Source organism: Chrysemys picta, chromosome 8 (assembly GCF_011386835.1).
Source record: "Chrysemys picta bellii isolate R12L10 chromosome 8, ASM1138683v2, whole genome shotgun sequence".
Taxonomy (NCBI): Eukaryota; Metazoa; Chordata; order Testudines; family Emydidae; genus Chrysemys; species Chrysemys picta.
Genome location: NC_088798.1, coordinates 42387905 through 42402933, shown reverse-complemented (window position 1 = coordinate 42402933; position 15029 = coordinate 42387905). Strand labels below are relative to the sequence as shown.

At 47.1% G+C, this 15029-nt stretch overlaps 1 protein-coding gene across 8 annotated transcripts in view; it reads right to left on the bottom strand.

Moving 5' to 3' along the window:
• EEIG2 (EEIG family member 2) overlaps positions 1–15029 on the bottom strand; it is a 64002-nt gene that overhangs the window by 26993 nt on the left and 21980 nt on the right. Inside the window, exons 1-3 of one of the 8 annotated variants that reach the window (XM_065554319.1) lie at positions 11787–11906; positions 10971–11065; positions 9080–9166 (exon numbers count right to left, since the gene is read on the bottom strand). The exons of the other annotated variants lie outside the window; for them this stretch is intronic. The gene's annotated coding sequence lies outside the window, so the exon portion shown is untranslated. Of the gene's footprint in view, positions 1–9079; positions 9167–10970; positions 11066–11786; positions 11907–15029 lie in introns of those variants that run through there. 8 annotated transcript variants of the gene reach the window in all.

Below are 15029 nucleotides of genomic sequence, written 5' to 3'. Positions count from 1 at the left end.
AGTTTTCCTGGTTACTAGCAGTTGCAGACCTGCCAAGTGTCAAGCACTGGGAATGACATTCCTGTCTGCAGGCCCTATCTCATGCATCCAGTAGGGACTAAATAGGGTTTTCTTTACCATTAATCCTGACCACTGCAGGCCTATCTGGCTGGTTTCTCGTCTCCGTGGCACCTCACAACCTTCATGGACTCCTTGACAGCAAGGAGATGATGGATGCTTCAGTGCGCTCTTCTCAGTAGAAAGTGGACAGGATGGTATCAGAGGCTGATGTGGATGGGAGAGTGGCTGAATAGGATAGGGGCAGATGGCCAATATGGAGGCTATTAAGATCATATGCAGAAGGGGAGAGGCTCCCCAAATTCCTCCACTAAACTCTAAATACTGCCATCCACCTTGTATGACAACCCCAGGCTTCCTCTCAGGAGTCCCTCTCAATTCCTGTCTGCCCAGCAATACCACCCTCCCCAGCTCTTCAAGTTGCAGCTCGCTTGCCTTCCCCCACAAACCTTCCCACTTCTGAGGGGTGCAGAGAATGAACTTCTACCTTCCCCAAACACCTGCTCCCACTCCTTGGGGAACCCTATAGGAAGAATAAGTGGCTTGTCACTGGTGAGAGACAACATACATGAAGCAGCACAGAACTTAGCATCTATGCAAGTTGTTTACTTTCTGTGGCTAGATAAGAGGTAACAGAAATTATCCTCCCCCTCCAAGAAGCTACAAAAGGCAAGAATATCCTCCACGTTAGAATTCTCAGTCTGCTTTTTGGGGCTCAGGAACATCAGGGGTGAGAAAGGTAGGAGTAGGAGAGAAATAAACTGCTTTTTTGATACATCAGGTGCCACTGCCAGGCTCTTACTTCCCTGCCCAGTTTGGCCTGATTTTGGGGGCAACAAGGATTATATGCGGCTTTCTGCAGATGCATACATCTGACAAGATGCTGTCTATCTGGGGCTTCTCCTCTATCCCTGGTTAGGGGCAAGGTGGCTTAGGCTTGCCTTGCTAATTGGTCCCAGTTTCTTCACAGTAGGATGATTAGACAGCAAGTGTGAAAAATTGGGACAGGGGTGAGAGGGTAATAGGAGCCTATATTAGGGTTACCATTTGTCCGGATTTACCCGGACATGTCCTCCTTTTTGTGCTAAAAATAGCGTCCGGGGGGAATTTGTAAAGCACTCACAATGTCTGGGATTTCCCCCCTCCCCCGGCAGAGCAGAGCGAGCGGCTGGGAGGGCTGCAGGAAAGTCCCGGGATGGACTCCGGAGCAGCTGTAGAGGAGCCGGATCCGCCCTGCATTCTGAGCAAGTGTATCAGCACAAAGTGCAGCCCTCCCCTTTTGCAACTGGGAGTGGTTTCTGCCATGCAGCGTAGCAAAACGGGAGCGAGAGCACTTTGTGCTGATACAAGGGCAGCTCTCCCCTGCAGCCCGGTCCGGCAGCACTGTGCAGGGCCAGGGACCGGGTTTTGTTGTGCTGGGGAGCGCAGCCACGTGTCCGGCTCGCACAGAGCCCAACACCCTGTTCTGAGCAGCAGGGTAAGGGGACCAGGGGGCAGGAGAAGGGGCAGGGAGGTTCTGGAGGGGGCAGTCAAGAAACGGGGGAGGGGGGCTTTTTGGGGGGAGTGGAGAAAGTTTTGGGCAGTCAGGGTACAGGTAGGGGGTAGGGTCCTGGAGGGCAGTTGGGGGGGGTCTTAGGAGGGGGCAGTTAGGGGACAAGGAACAGGGAGTCTTAGGTAGGGGGTGGGGTTCTGGAGGGCAGTTAGGAGCAGGGGTCCCAGGAGGGGGCAGTCAGGGGACAAGGAGCGGGAGGGGTGGGGGGCTGGGAGTTCTGGGGGGGAGCTGTCAGGGGGCAGGAGTGGGGAGAGGGATCGGAGCAGTCAGGGGACAGGGAGCAGAGGGGTTTAGATGGGTTGGGAGTTCTGGGGGGGGCTGTCAGGGGGTGGGGAGTGGTTGGATGGGGCGTGGGAGTCCCAGGGGTCTGTCTGGGGGTGGGGGTGTGGATAAGGGTTGGGGCAGTCAGGGGACAAGAGGCAGGGAGGCTTAGATAGGGAGTGGAGTCCTGAGGGGCAGTTAGGGGCAGGGGTCCCAGGAGGGGGCAGTCAGGGGACAAGGAACGGGGGGAGGGTTGGGGGTTCTGGGGGGCAGGAAGTGGGAGGGGCAGGGGCGGGGCTAGGGCAGGGCTCCTCCCGTCCTCTTTTTTGCTTGCTGAAATATGGTAACCCTACCTATATAAGACACCGCCCCAAATATCAGGACTGTCCCTGTAAAATTGGGACATCTGGCCACCCTACTTCACAGCCATTCCCAGAACAGTCTGTGTATTACAGTCCTGGCACTTCAGGGGCTTTGAGTCTAATTTTTTGACAATCACAAATCAGAACAAAAACAATGAAAACAAACAAACAAAAGGAACTGTGGCCATTGCCTGTGGGGGAAGACAGATGACTGGGGAAAGGAACCTTCCAGAAAGACAGCAGCTGAGGAAAACATGCCAGAAATTCTCAATCACACTTGGCTTTGCTGCCTGATGGTTTTGTGTGGAAAGTAGGAGCAGACAGAGGAAGAGCACAGGCCAGATTTTGTTAAACAGCTTTTTGTTCTGTTTTGCTTATGCTGATTTTCTTTAAGAGGATGAACAGGATAAGGAGATACCTGAAAGTTCTATTATATTGTATGCCATCAAAAGAGGCTGTAAATAAGGCCTTACTTAATTCACAATATTGCAGATTCCGCAACATTAGGCTTCCATTGCAATTCTGACAGTGAGCCCCCCACTCTCAGTCCCTGGGTGGTCGACAGCGGAAAACTGCAGAAAAGTAATAATGGACTTTATTATTGCAAATAAGATCCATTATTACTTTTCCATGGCTTGTCTGCAAACTCAGCTGCAATTCTTGGACAATCATCCCACGATTCAAATTTTAGCTATAAAATTATAAACAAAAATAATAATCCATCTGAATTTTCATATTTGATGTGAAGTTGGGTACTATTATTGCCCAAGTTTGAGTCTATTAAAATAAATGCTTAACTAAGCTGCTTTTACTTTCTGGGATATTTCAGATTGTGGAGCAACACCCCCATTGGTTTAGTTAGGCTAGACTGTTTGAATAACCTGAACAGTTGTCGGGGCTCAAGGGATAGCATATTTTGAATCCACTTAAGCATTTTCACTGCATCTTTTCCTCCTTTCATATTCTTTAATTAGTACTTTAACAGGTAATGCCCAAATGATGGGAAATTCTTATGCTGTTATCCTGTAGTGTCTTTTCTGAAGCCCTAATGATTGTATTTAATGCCCCACCTTTGCCTACAGCACGTGCAGTACTAAGGTAACTAGTGCTTCAAGACTTGACCCAATATTGGCACTAAAGAGAATTCAGCAGTCATATATAAATACAGGATCCCTTTCTTCAGTTTTCTTGTGGGAAGTCTTAGATGTTCCTGTACATAAGGACCTTATGAATTATCCCATCCTGATGTCTACTTCCCCAAACTTTGGTGGCTTTGTGGAAGGGTGTGCGGGATGTATCTAATAGTGCTGTCATCTTTGGCAAGCTATTTTCCAAAACATGCAGTAACGATTTATTAAAAGCCAGAGGTAGCTTACAAGTACTGAAAATGATGGAATCATGTAACTGCACCGATAAACAGTTCATTCTGATACTGAACTCTTTAATTGACGTTAAAGGGAATTTACACATTTCTCTCTAAATAGTAATGAGCATATGGATAAAGTCACAAAGAAATGCACAAAATAAATATTGTAGCATGAGACAGTAATTTATTTTAATAGAAATATATTCAAATACAAAAACACTGATTTACTATTAAGATAATTAAATGAGTAATTGTGTTCTTTTCTTTTTAATTGTATAGTCGGAGTAAACTTCTCTCTTTTAGGTAAGTTTACTTCTCTTTCTTTCACATACCCAAGTTACAAAAAGTGAAAGCCATTTAGATAAAACAAGAACTTTGGCAGGGTATTTTAAGTGAGCACCAATAATTCATTTGCAGTATTGTTGTAGCTGTGTTGGTCCCAGGATATGAGATACCTGACCTACCTTGTCTAATATCTTTTATTGGACTAACTTCAGTTGGAGAGAGAGACAGGTGCAAACTTCGTTGGTGATTAATAGCCACCACTCTGAGTGGGGGGGGGGTACGCTGATTTGGATAACGATGCTGAACAGCTGATGGATTGAGTGACTAACAACAACTTTGTGTTGCTTCACAATGCAAAAAACACAGCACATTTCTTTCTGCTAGATGGTCAAAAAAGTACTCGCCCGACCTTCGCTGGGTCAGTTCGCTAGGCGGCTGTTCACAACCGGTGAACCGTATAGAACTTGATAACTTTCCTCACAGCCAACATAGACCATCACTTATTCATACTGGGCTCCAGCCATGGGTGGCGGGTATTGTAGGCAGGGGGAGGCTGTGCCTCTCCCCCACAGCCTAGCGTGGCCCTGCCTATGCTCCGCCCCCAGGCCAGGCCCCCTCCTACAGTTCCCAATGCTCTGCCCTGGCTGGCCCAGGCTGCTTGGGGCTGGCCAGCCTGCCTTCCGCAGGGGTCCTCGCCCCCCAGCTGCCCCGCACAGGGGCTGGGGGGCCAGGGGCTAGTCTTCCCCCAACAGCTGGGTCACCAGCTGCCCATGCCTCCAGCTACACATCATTTGAAACTCAAATCAAGCACTGGTGGAATTTCTGCAAAGCAGACAGAGAGAAGTTCTGCGATGCACTGGAATGTAATGTGGTTACCATTCCGTTGCATTGTATCCCAGTCAATGAAGCCTACCATTGATTTCAAAGAGCCATTTATAAAGCTGCATGCTTAGCTACACTGCATGGACTGTCATCCAATTTACACTCCTTGTCTGAATCCTGAATGCAAAGCCTTGCTCAGGACATTCAAATTATCTGGTGACCTGGATATCACTGACCACCTGACTGAGTCTCTGGAAGGACTCTACGGAGAAGCTTGACTTCACCTATTCCAGCCAGCTGGAAACTGCTCAATAACCTCCAGGTCAAAATCACCCTCTGGTTAAGCCCAGCAAGGTTGTAAGCCACCTTCTGTGGGTAGCAAATATCCCACTGGAGAAGCGACTCAAAACGCAAAGTATATGATGAATGGCGCCAACTTCAACATCAGAATATGGGTAGAAGTTAACCAGAGTTATTCATGGTAGACGAGCTAGATAAGGCCCTTAACTCTATCAAGCTAGGCACAGGGGCAGGCTATGATAAGATCTTGCTGGAATTCCTCAAGCACCTTGAGGTTACAGTGACTTACTAACTTCTACATATGGGACATCAATGAGAAGAAGTTACCACACACTTGGTTTCAAGCAAAGATTACTGCCATTCTTAAGCTGGGAAAGGACCCCTACAACATGTCGAGTTACCACCCAATATCCTTGCTGTCAGTTTGTTTCAAGGTGTTTGAGCATTTGATCTGCCAACAAATCGCTCTGGATTTGAACAATGTCTTCCAGGTTGAGCAGGCTAGGAAAGGAGGCAGCACCTGTGATCAAGTCCTGGCCTTGACCATCTTTATCAAATGGTTTTCAACAAAATCTAAAGACAGAAGCCGTCTTCTTAGATTTGACCACAGTTTGGCACAGAGGGCTTTTATTTAAACTCTCTCGAGTTGCCCCGCTTTGGGCAGTTGAAATAATAGAGTTCTTTCTCTAAAACAGGAGGTTTAGAATACACATGGACAACTGCTGTAGCTTTTGGAAGTGTCAGATCCAACGGCCTCAGTCATACTGTTCAATGTGTAAATCAACCACCTGCCAGCTACACTCTCGCATATCTATGCCATGACATCTGCTGCAGCTACCAAGCTCAGTCTCTCAGAAAGTGACAAGGCCTTGAATGAAGATATGAAGCTTCTGGCAGACTATTGTCAATGGTGCCTGCAGCCGAGCTTTTCTAAAACCATTTCTACAGTATTCCATCTGCATAATGCAAGCGCAAGCCACGAGTTAAATGTTTCCCTCAATGGTCATTGCCTGCAGCATGATCCAAACCCAGTTTACATCAGTGTGATTGGATAGGTCATTAACATATCACAACCATTTGAGGACGACCGCAGTCGAAGTCAGCAGTCAAAACAACCTGCTCAGGAAACACTGGTCCACAATTTTTAAGAAGTCGTCTGCTTTAGAGATAAAAATGTGCTATTTATTATGTATTTTGATGTGCTGAATTCAAATATGACAATTAAAACAACTGATTGGCTACTGTTTCTAAGATATTTAAGTTTTTACATTTTATGTCTATGTATATTGTGTAGATAGTAGAGTTTTAATCATAAATTGTAAACCTAGGTCTTTTCATGTGTTTATGGTTGCTTTACATGATAATATTTCACCTGTCTTGTTTATGTAACACTTTAAAAATCAGCAAAAAGGTTATATAAATAAAATTTATTATGAAACAAAAGGCAAAAACTATTATGTACATAGTTTAGTCCTATTCAGTGTCTACTCAGCGCTTCTTGGCTTGTCTCTTGTATTCATTAAATGGAGCATCTCTTGTCACCGTCCAGCAATAGTCTGCAAGCATTGATGGGCTCCATTTGCCCTGATAGCGTTTCTCCATTGTTGCAATGTCCTGGTGAAATCGCTCGTCGTGCTCGTCGCTCACTGCTCCGCAGTTCGGTGGGAAAAAAATCTAGATGAGAGTGCAAAAAATGTAGCTTTAGTGAAATGTTGCAGCCAAGGCTTGTGTGTGCCTTGAGGAGGTTTTCCACCAAACAACCTGTAGTTGTCTGCCTTGTTGTTTCCGAGAAAATTTATTGCCACTAACTGGAAGGCTTTCCATGCCGTCTTTTCCTTGCCACGCAGTGCATGGTCAAATGCATCATCTCGAAGAAGTTCACGAATCTGAGGACCAACAAAGACACCTTCCTTTATCTTAGCTTCACTTAACCTTGGAAATTTTCCACGGAGGTTCTTGAAAGCTGCTTGTGTTTTGTCAATGGCCTTGACAAAGTTCTTCATCAGACTCAGCTTGATGTGTAAGGGTGGTAACAAAATCTTCCTTGATTCAACAAGTGGTGGATGCTGAACACTTTTCCTCCCAGGCTCCAATGACTGTCGGAGTGGCCAAGCTTTCTTGATGTAGTGGGAATCTCTTGCACGACTATCCCATTCGCAGAGAAAACAGCAGTACTTTGTGTATCCAGTCTGCAGGCCAAGCAAGAGAGCAACAACCTTCAAAATCACCACAAAGCTGCCACTGATGTTGGTCATAGTTTATGCACCTCAAAAGTTGTTTCATGTTGTCATAGGTTTCCTTCATATGGACTGCATGACCAACTGGAATTGATGGCAAAATATTGCCATTATGCAGTAAAACAGCTTTAAGACTCGTCTTCGATGAATCAATGAACAGTCTCCACTCATCTGGATCGTGAACGATGCCATCATACCATCGATGTTGTTGCAGGCTACAAGATCACCTTCCATGAAGAAGAATGGGACAAGATCCTTTTGACAGTCACGGAACATGGAAACCCTAACATCACCTGCCAGGAGATTCCACTGCTGTAGTCTGGAGCTCAACAGCTCTGCCTTACTCTTGGGTAGTTCCAAATCCCTGACAAGGTCATTCAGTTCACCTTGTGTTATGAGGTGTGGTTCAGAGGAGGAGGATGGGAGAAAATGTGGGTCCTGTGACATTGATGGTTCAGGACCAGAAGTTTCATCCTCTTCCTCGTCTGACTCAAGTGAGAACCATTCTGGTGCATCAGGAACCGGCAGTCCTTCTCCGTGGGGTACTGGGCGTATAGCTGATGGAATGTTTGGATAATGCACAGTCCACTTTTTCTTCTTTGATACACCTTTCCCAACTGGAGACACCATGCAGAAGTAACAATTGCTGCTATGATATGTTGGCTCTCTCCAAATCATTGACACTGCAAAAGGCATAGATTTCCTTTTCCTATTCAACCACTGGTGAAGATTTGTTGCACAAGTGTTGCAGCATATGTGTGGAGCCCACCTCTTGTCCTGATCTCCAATTTTGCAGCTAAAATAAAGGTGATAGGCTTTCTTAACCCTAGTGGTTATACTGCGCTTTTGTGATGCAAAAGTCACTTCACCACAAACATAGCAGAAGTTATCTGCACTGTTCACACAAGTACAAGGCATCTCTGCTCACTTTGGCTAAACAGAAATGTGTCCCTTTGCAAAATCAAACACTGACAAATAAGAGAGCACGACACTGTATGATTTCTAGAGCTGATATAGGGCAATTTGTTCAGCAGAGTGACGTAAGCTTAGTTATGATTGCATGACTTCTAGGAAGAACATGCGTCATACATCATATGAATTGCATCAATACCAGCTTCAGATTGCATCATTCATTGTTTTGCCTAGAAAGCAAGTACTGTCCAAACCCAGTTATAGATTTAGTCATAGATCCAGTCAAAGATGTATTTTAATCATTTCTGGTTTAAATTGAGATCCCTTCCCTTTATAACTCACTTATCCTCCGCCATTCCACAAGTCAAGGGTCGTATATACTGATCCAATAGCATATCTTGAAAACTAGAGCCAATCAACAATTTTAAGCATAATTTTCATTCCTCAGTGACCTAGAATTAGTAAAGTTTGACTACATTTATTTCAGAAGCATTTTGGCTGTAGAGCAGTGAAATTGGCCTGTTCAACCTGGGGTGCAAGCGCCCGACGCTTAGATCATCAGCCCTTGCCCTCTGCTATACAACAGCAGACTACTGTGCTCCTGTCTCATGTCGCTCCTCTCACATGAGGCTGGTCGACATAGAGCTTAACAAAACTATGCGTATTGTTACTGTGACTTTACAGGCACCTCTGTTGCCAATGGCTATTGATACTTAGCAACATAGCACTGCCCTATATTCACCATGGAAAGGCCTCTGTCATGCTGCTTGCCAAGTTCCATGAGAATAGCAACCTGCCATTTTATGCAGACCTCTTCAATCAGGTACTGGGCTGATTATAAATATTTGCACTGTAAAAAAGATAAATCTACAAGTCGAAGCATGAAGGAGCATAGGAATGTTTAGCTTATCTGGCATGTAAATACCTTGCAATGCTGGCTACAACAGTGTCATTCGACCGCCTCTTCTCACGTTCAGGTGACACTGTAAGTAAGAAGCGGCAGCACTATCTCCTGTAAATGTAAACAAACTTGTTTGTTTTAGTGATTGGCTGAACAAGAAGTAGGACTGAGTGGACTTGTAGGCTCTAAAGTTTTATATTTTGTTTTTGAGGGAAGTTATTTAAAAAAATAATTCTACATTTGTAAGTTGCACTTTCACGATAAAGAGATTGCACTACATACTGTACTTGCATGAGATGAATTTAAAAATACTATTTATTTTTTTACAGTGCAAATATTTATAGTAAAAATATAAAGTGAGTACTATACACTTTGTATTCTGTGTTGTAATCAAAATCAATATTTGAAAATGTGGAAAAACATCCAAAAATATAATACATTTAAATTGGTATTCTATTATTGTTTAACAGTGTGATTAAAACTGTGATTAATCATGATTAATTTTTTAATCAAGTAATCGCTTGAGTTAACTGCGATTAATTGACAGCTCTAGTTGCCAGGCTTTTAAGTTGTTTGTTATAAAAGGATGGAGTAAAGATGCTCTATCCATTGCACATATGTATCATTAAACTGATGATTTTACAAGGTTTAAAGGCTATAAAAATGTGGATTCCTACCATAAGGGATTTCCAAAAAGCACCATTTATTTCCCCTCACACGGATAGTTACACCTATCCATTTCAGAGAACCACTAACATTCCATTACACTCCAGTAACAAGATAATCAGAACAAATAAACCAAAAAAGCCTTATCCTAGTATATATATTTTAAAAAACAAAAACAAACAAAAAAAAACTTTTGACTTGAATGGTTCTTACTTCAAGTGTTCCACATGCAAATTTTAGGTTTACTGAGTCTCCAGAGAATTCATACAGGGCATGTTTTAATATTTGTGATTTTTCTGCAGACATTATCAGTATTCAAGCAAACAAGTCAATAAACTGTTATAAACGTGAACTTTTAAGAACCACATCACAATTTCTGAGACTTCTTATTTCATGTGCAAAGCTTTCCCCACTATACACACAAAATATTGATTGGTTGCCATGGATATGAACTCAGATGACTACTTGGTGACTATGACTGTGCTAATGGACACACTGGTGAAAGCCTTCTGTTATGAGTCAGTTTCCTGTGAGCCTCATTGCATCATTTCACCACGTAAAAAGCAAAGACAGTTGTTACTCCTTGACAAATCAAACACAGTTTTGTAACTAATGTTACAATGTTAAAAGAAGATGAACACCGGCAGTAGGAGTAAGCTAAGACTGATGCAAAGCAACAATCAATATCAAACTTTGCATCAGTTTATTTGCAAGTTAGCATGGCATAAGTTATGATCCTTCCTGTATGTAAATAAACTATATTTGGTGATTTGCTGACACTTTCATGTGGCATAAAGCCTCAAATGTAGGACTAACTGTAAATACAGCTCTTCTCCAGGCCAGCATTGTATGTCTGATGCAGAGCAGGGTTATTTTTTCGTTTTGGGGATTCTGTAGTAGATAGACCTTTCATTAGTTCAATGCCACTTAGGCCTGGTTTACACTACAGAGTTAGGTCAACATAAGTCACCTTGCATCAACCTATTTCTGCATATGTCTAAACTCAGATTTGTCTCTGGCAGACCTCAGTGCCCCATTACAGCAACACAGAGTGTAAACACTGTGTGACTTTTGTCAATCCTAATAGTCCTTGAGCAGCTGTTTCACAATGTCCCATTCCCTACAAAAGTGACTACTCTGGTCACAGTTGTAAATTCCACTGCCATGGGCCACCTTTTAAAATTTCCCATATGTTTTTTAAATGCCTTTTCCTGCTTGCCAAAGTGGGCAATAATACTTAGCAGCTCACCTTGGTTGTGTGTAACTGCCCAACTGAGCATGCCAACTCCATGCACTGGGTGGACTCCTGCCCGGAGAAAACAGGAGGTATTGGATCTCCTGGGCCTGTGGGGAGAAGAGGCTGTGCAAGCAAAGCTACAGACCAGCTTTGGAAACATGGACATCTATAAAAAGATTGCACGAGGAATGCAGGCAAAGGGGTATGACAGGATCAGCAGCAGTGCCGTGTGAAAGCGAAGGAACTGTGGCAGGCATACCACGAGGCCAACAATCTGGTGCTGAGCTGCAGACCTGCCACCTTAACAACAAGCTACATGGTATACTTGGCAGAGATCCCACCAGCACCCTGCAAACCACCATGGATACCTCCGAGGAGCCCAAGACAGAGACCCTCCCCTCCCCCCCACAGTCAAGAGGACGAAGATGCGGCAGGGGCGGGGATACCTGCCATAAGCCAGGACCTGTTTGAGACTCCACCACAGTCTAGCCAGTCCTGCCAGCCAAGCATGTACAAGCCCAATGAAGGGAAAGGGACGGTGATGGTCCACGCTCCTGGGGTCAGGGCAGCGTGGACTATCAGTCACAGTCCATAAAGCAGCCCTTCAGCGCAGGGCAGCGTGGCCTAGCGGCCAGAGGCTATAGCGCTGGGGTGTGGCTGCCCCAGTAGGGGGGCCCGGGCCCACCCGACTCCACCAGGCCCCGACCCAGGGCCCTAACAGTGGCGTAGCTGCTTGCCACTGACTCAGCGGGGAGGTCCTGCCGAAACACACCGAGTTTCCCTGGGTGGGAGGTACCACTCCAACACCCTCCCTGGGTCACTTCCTACCTGAGTCTGTGATGAGGTTTCCCATGAGACGTTGATTCCCCTGTGCTCGGCAGGTCCAGTCGTCTCCAGGGTTTCCTCCAGTTGCTGGGGTGCAGGTGGGCCGTGGAGGGCTGCGATTCCCGGCGTATTCAGAGGCTGTGGCTGGCCCTCCGCAGGAGCTTCTCTGGCAGGTCCTTCCCCTGCGGCCTCCAGCCCAGAATGAGCCGGTCTGCCTCCCTTTATACTGCTAGAGCACTTGGAGCATGCCCAGTCTTGCCAGGGAGGCGGGACTTCCGCTGTCAACACCTGGGGCTTAACCCTGTCTGAGTTAGTGCGGGGTAAGCCGACCCCGTCACGCCCTCCCACCTCCTTAAGAAGGACCCCCGGGGGCGGTCCGTCTCACCGTCCACCTCTCCCAGTCTAGAAAAGAAATCCGTGTTAGCGTTAGCCTTACCCGGACGATGAAACACGCAGAAGTCGTATGGCTGGAGTGACAGGTACCAGCGCATGATTCGAGGGTTTGCATCTTTCATGCTGTTTATCCACCTGAGGGGAGCATGGTCAGTGATCAATTTGAAGGTGTTCCCCAGTAAATAATAGCGCAGGGCGTCGATAGCCCATTTCACGGCCAGGGCCTCTTTCTCTATCGTTGAGTAGTGTTGTTCTCGAGGAAATAATTTGCGACTCAGGTACAGTACTGGGTGTTCCTCCCCCTCCCATTCTTTGGAGAGCACGGCCCCTAAGCCTACCTCTGAAGCGTTGGTTTAGAGTATGAACTCCTTTGTAAAATCAGGGTGCCGCAGGACTGGTTCCTGCGTGAGCCATTCTTTCAGGATCCTGAAGGCCTTGCCACACGGATCGGACCACCGTACCTGTCGCAGCTGAGAATTCTTCGTCAGGTCTGACAAGGGGGCAGCGATGGATACGAAGTCTGGTACAAAGCGGCGATAGTACCCGGCCAGTCCCAAAAATGGCGCACCTGCTTCTTTGTTTTGGGTGTGGGTGTATCCATAAGGGCTTGCACCTTATTGATTTGGGGGCACAATTTCCTTCCCCCTACGATGTACCCAAGGTAGGTCACCTCTTCCTGTCCGAGATGGCATTTCACAGGGTTGGCCGTGAGTCCAGCTGCTCTGAGGGCCTGGAGGACCCCGGTGAGGTGTCTGAGGTGGTCCTTCCAGTTGTTACTGTAGGCCACAATGTCGTCTATATACACCGCTGCGTATTGGTCATGAGGTAGCAAGAGCTTATTCATCAGCCGCTGAAAAGTCGCTGCGGCCCCGTGTAACCCGAACAGCATAGTTACAAAGTGGAAGAGACCGAATGGTGTTGGGAAGGCCGTTTTTTCCCGGGAATTTGGTGTAAGAGGGATTTGCCCGTACCCTTTGGTTAAATCTAGGGTTGACAAATACCTCGCTCACCCGAGTGTTTCTAGGAGTTCTTCCACCCGTGACATTGAGTACGCGTCGAACCGTGAGATAGCGTTTACCTTCCGGAAATCGATACAGAATCGGGGGGGGGGGGGTCCCCATCAGGTTTTGGGACCAGAACGATTGGACTGTGCCATTCACTCTTTGACTCCTCGACTACGCCCATCTCCAGCATCGTATCCAATTCCTGTCGTACTGTGGCCCACATCTTCCGGGGCAATGGTTGATGGCTGTCTCTCACCTTCTGCACGGGCATCGTCGCGATATGATGGCTCATAAGATTGGTTCGTCCCGGGCGTGTTGATAGCACGTTGGGGAAATCCTTTATGAGCTGCAATATTTGTTCCCGCTGTGCTGTGGTGAGGCCGGTCCCCAGTGTAGCTGGCCTTGGGTCTAGAGGTTCCTCGGCTAGCAGTCCCAGTTCAGGGTCCGGGGGCGACGGAATGATGAATAAGGCCTCTCTGGCCTTCCAGGCCTTCAAAAGATTCACATGGTATGTCAGAGTGTCCCTCCGGCGTCCGGGTAACCAGACTTCATAATCTACGGGCCCGACCCATTGGATCACCTCGTAAGGCCCCTGCCACTTGGCCAGGAGCTTTGAGTTGGCCGAGGGCAACAAGAGCAACACCCGGTCTCCAGAGTCAAAACTCCGTACCTTAGCGCCTCTGTTATATACCCGTTCCTGTGTCTCTTGGGCCCGCAGCAGATTCTCCCGGGTGAAAGTTCCCAAGGCTTGGACCCGTTCTCGGAAGCGTAGCACATACTGAGTGGTCCCGAGTATTTGCGACTCCTGTGCCTCCCAGTCTTCTCTCAGGAGGTCCAGGATTCCTCGGGTCTGCCTGCCATACAAAAGTTCGAAGGGTGAGAACCCGGTTGATGCTTGGGGTACCTCCCTTATGGCGAGCAGCAGGGCTGGGAATAGTGTGTCCCAATGACTGGGGTCTTCCTCCACGAACTTCCTCAACATGGACTTCAGATTACCATTAAAACGCTCCACTAGACCGTCTGTTTGTGATGGTACACCGACGTTCGGAAGGTCCATATATTCAGGAGGCGGCACAGCTCAGCTATCAGTTTCGAGGATACGTTAGTCCCCTGGTCAGTCAGGATCTCCGTGGGTATCCCAACCCTAGCAAAGACCTTCACGAGTTCGGTGGCAATCACCGGTGACGTGGCTGCTCGGAGGGGAACAGCCTTGGGGTAACGTCCCGCGTAGTCCACAATCACTAAAATAAATCTGTTCCCTGTCTTGCTTCTTTCTAAGGGTCCAACCAAGTCCATTCCGATGCGTTCGAAGGGTACACCAACCACAGGCAGGGGTATTAACAGGGCTCAGAGTACACCCTTTGGTCCGGCCCGCTGGCATTCCGGGCACGACGCGCAATACTCCCGGACCTCTTGGTGAATGCCGGGCCAAAAAAAAAAAAAAAAAAAAAACAGTGGGCCACCCTCTGAAGGGTCTTTTCTCATCCCAGATGTCCTGCCCATGGGTTTGCGTGCACTAACTGTAGGAGGCCTTGTCGCAACCTCCGGGGAACCAACAACTGACGAAGCGGCTCCGGTGTTCGTGGTTCCTGAACCACCCGATATAGGCAGTCCCGCTGGATCTCAAACCAAGGCCCCTGTGGAGGTCTCGTAGATGTGTCCTCTTCAGGGCCGGGAACGGTGGCCTGCTCCCAGGCCCTACTCAGAGTCGGGTCTTCTCTCTGCTCCCTCACGAAGTCAATGTCCCGCTCCAGCTCTGTCTGCGAGTCTTCCACGGAGGGATGTCGGGTGTTAGCGGGCACCCTCTCCGCCATAGACATCCCTTCCCCGGGGTCTGCCTCCAGTGTGT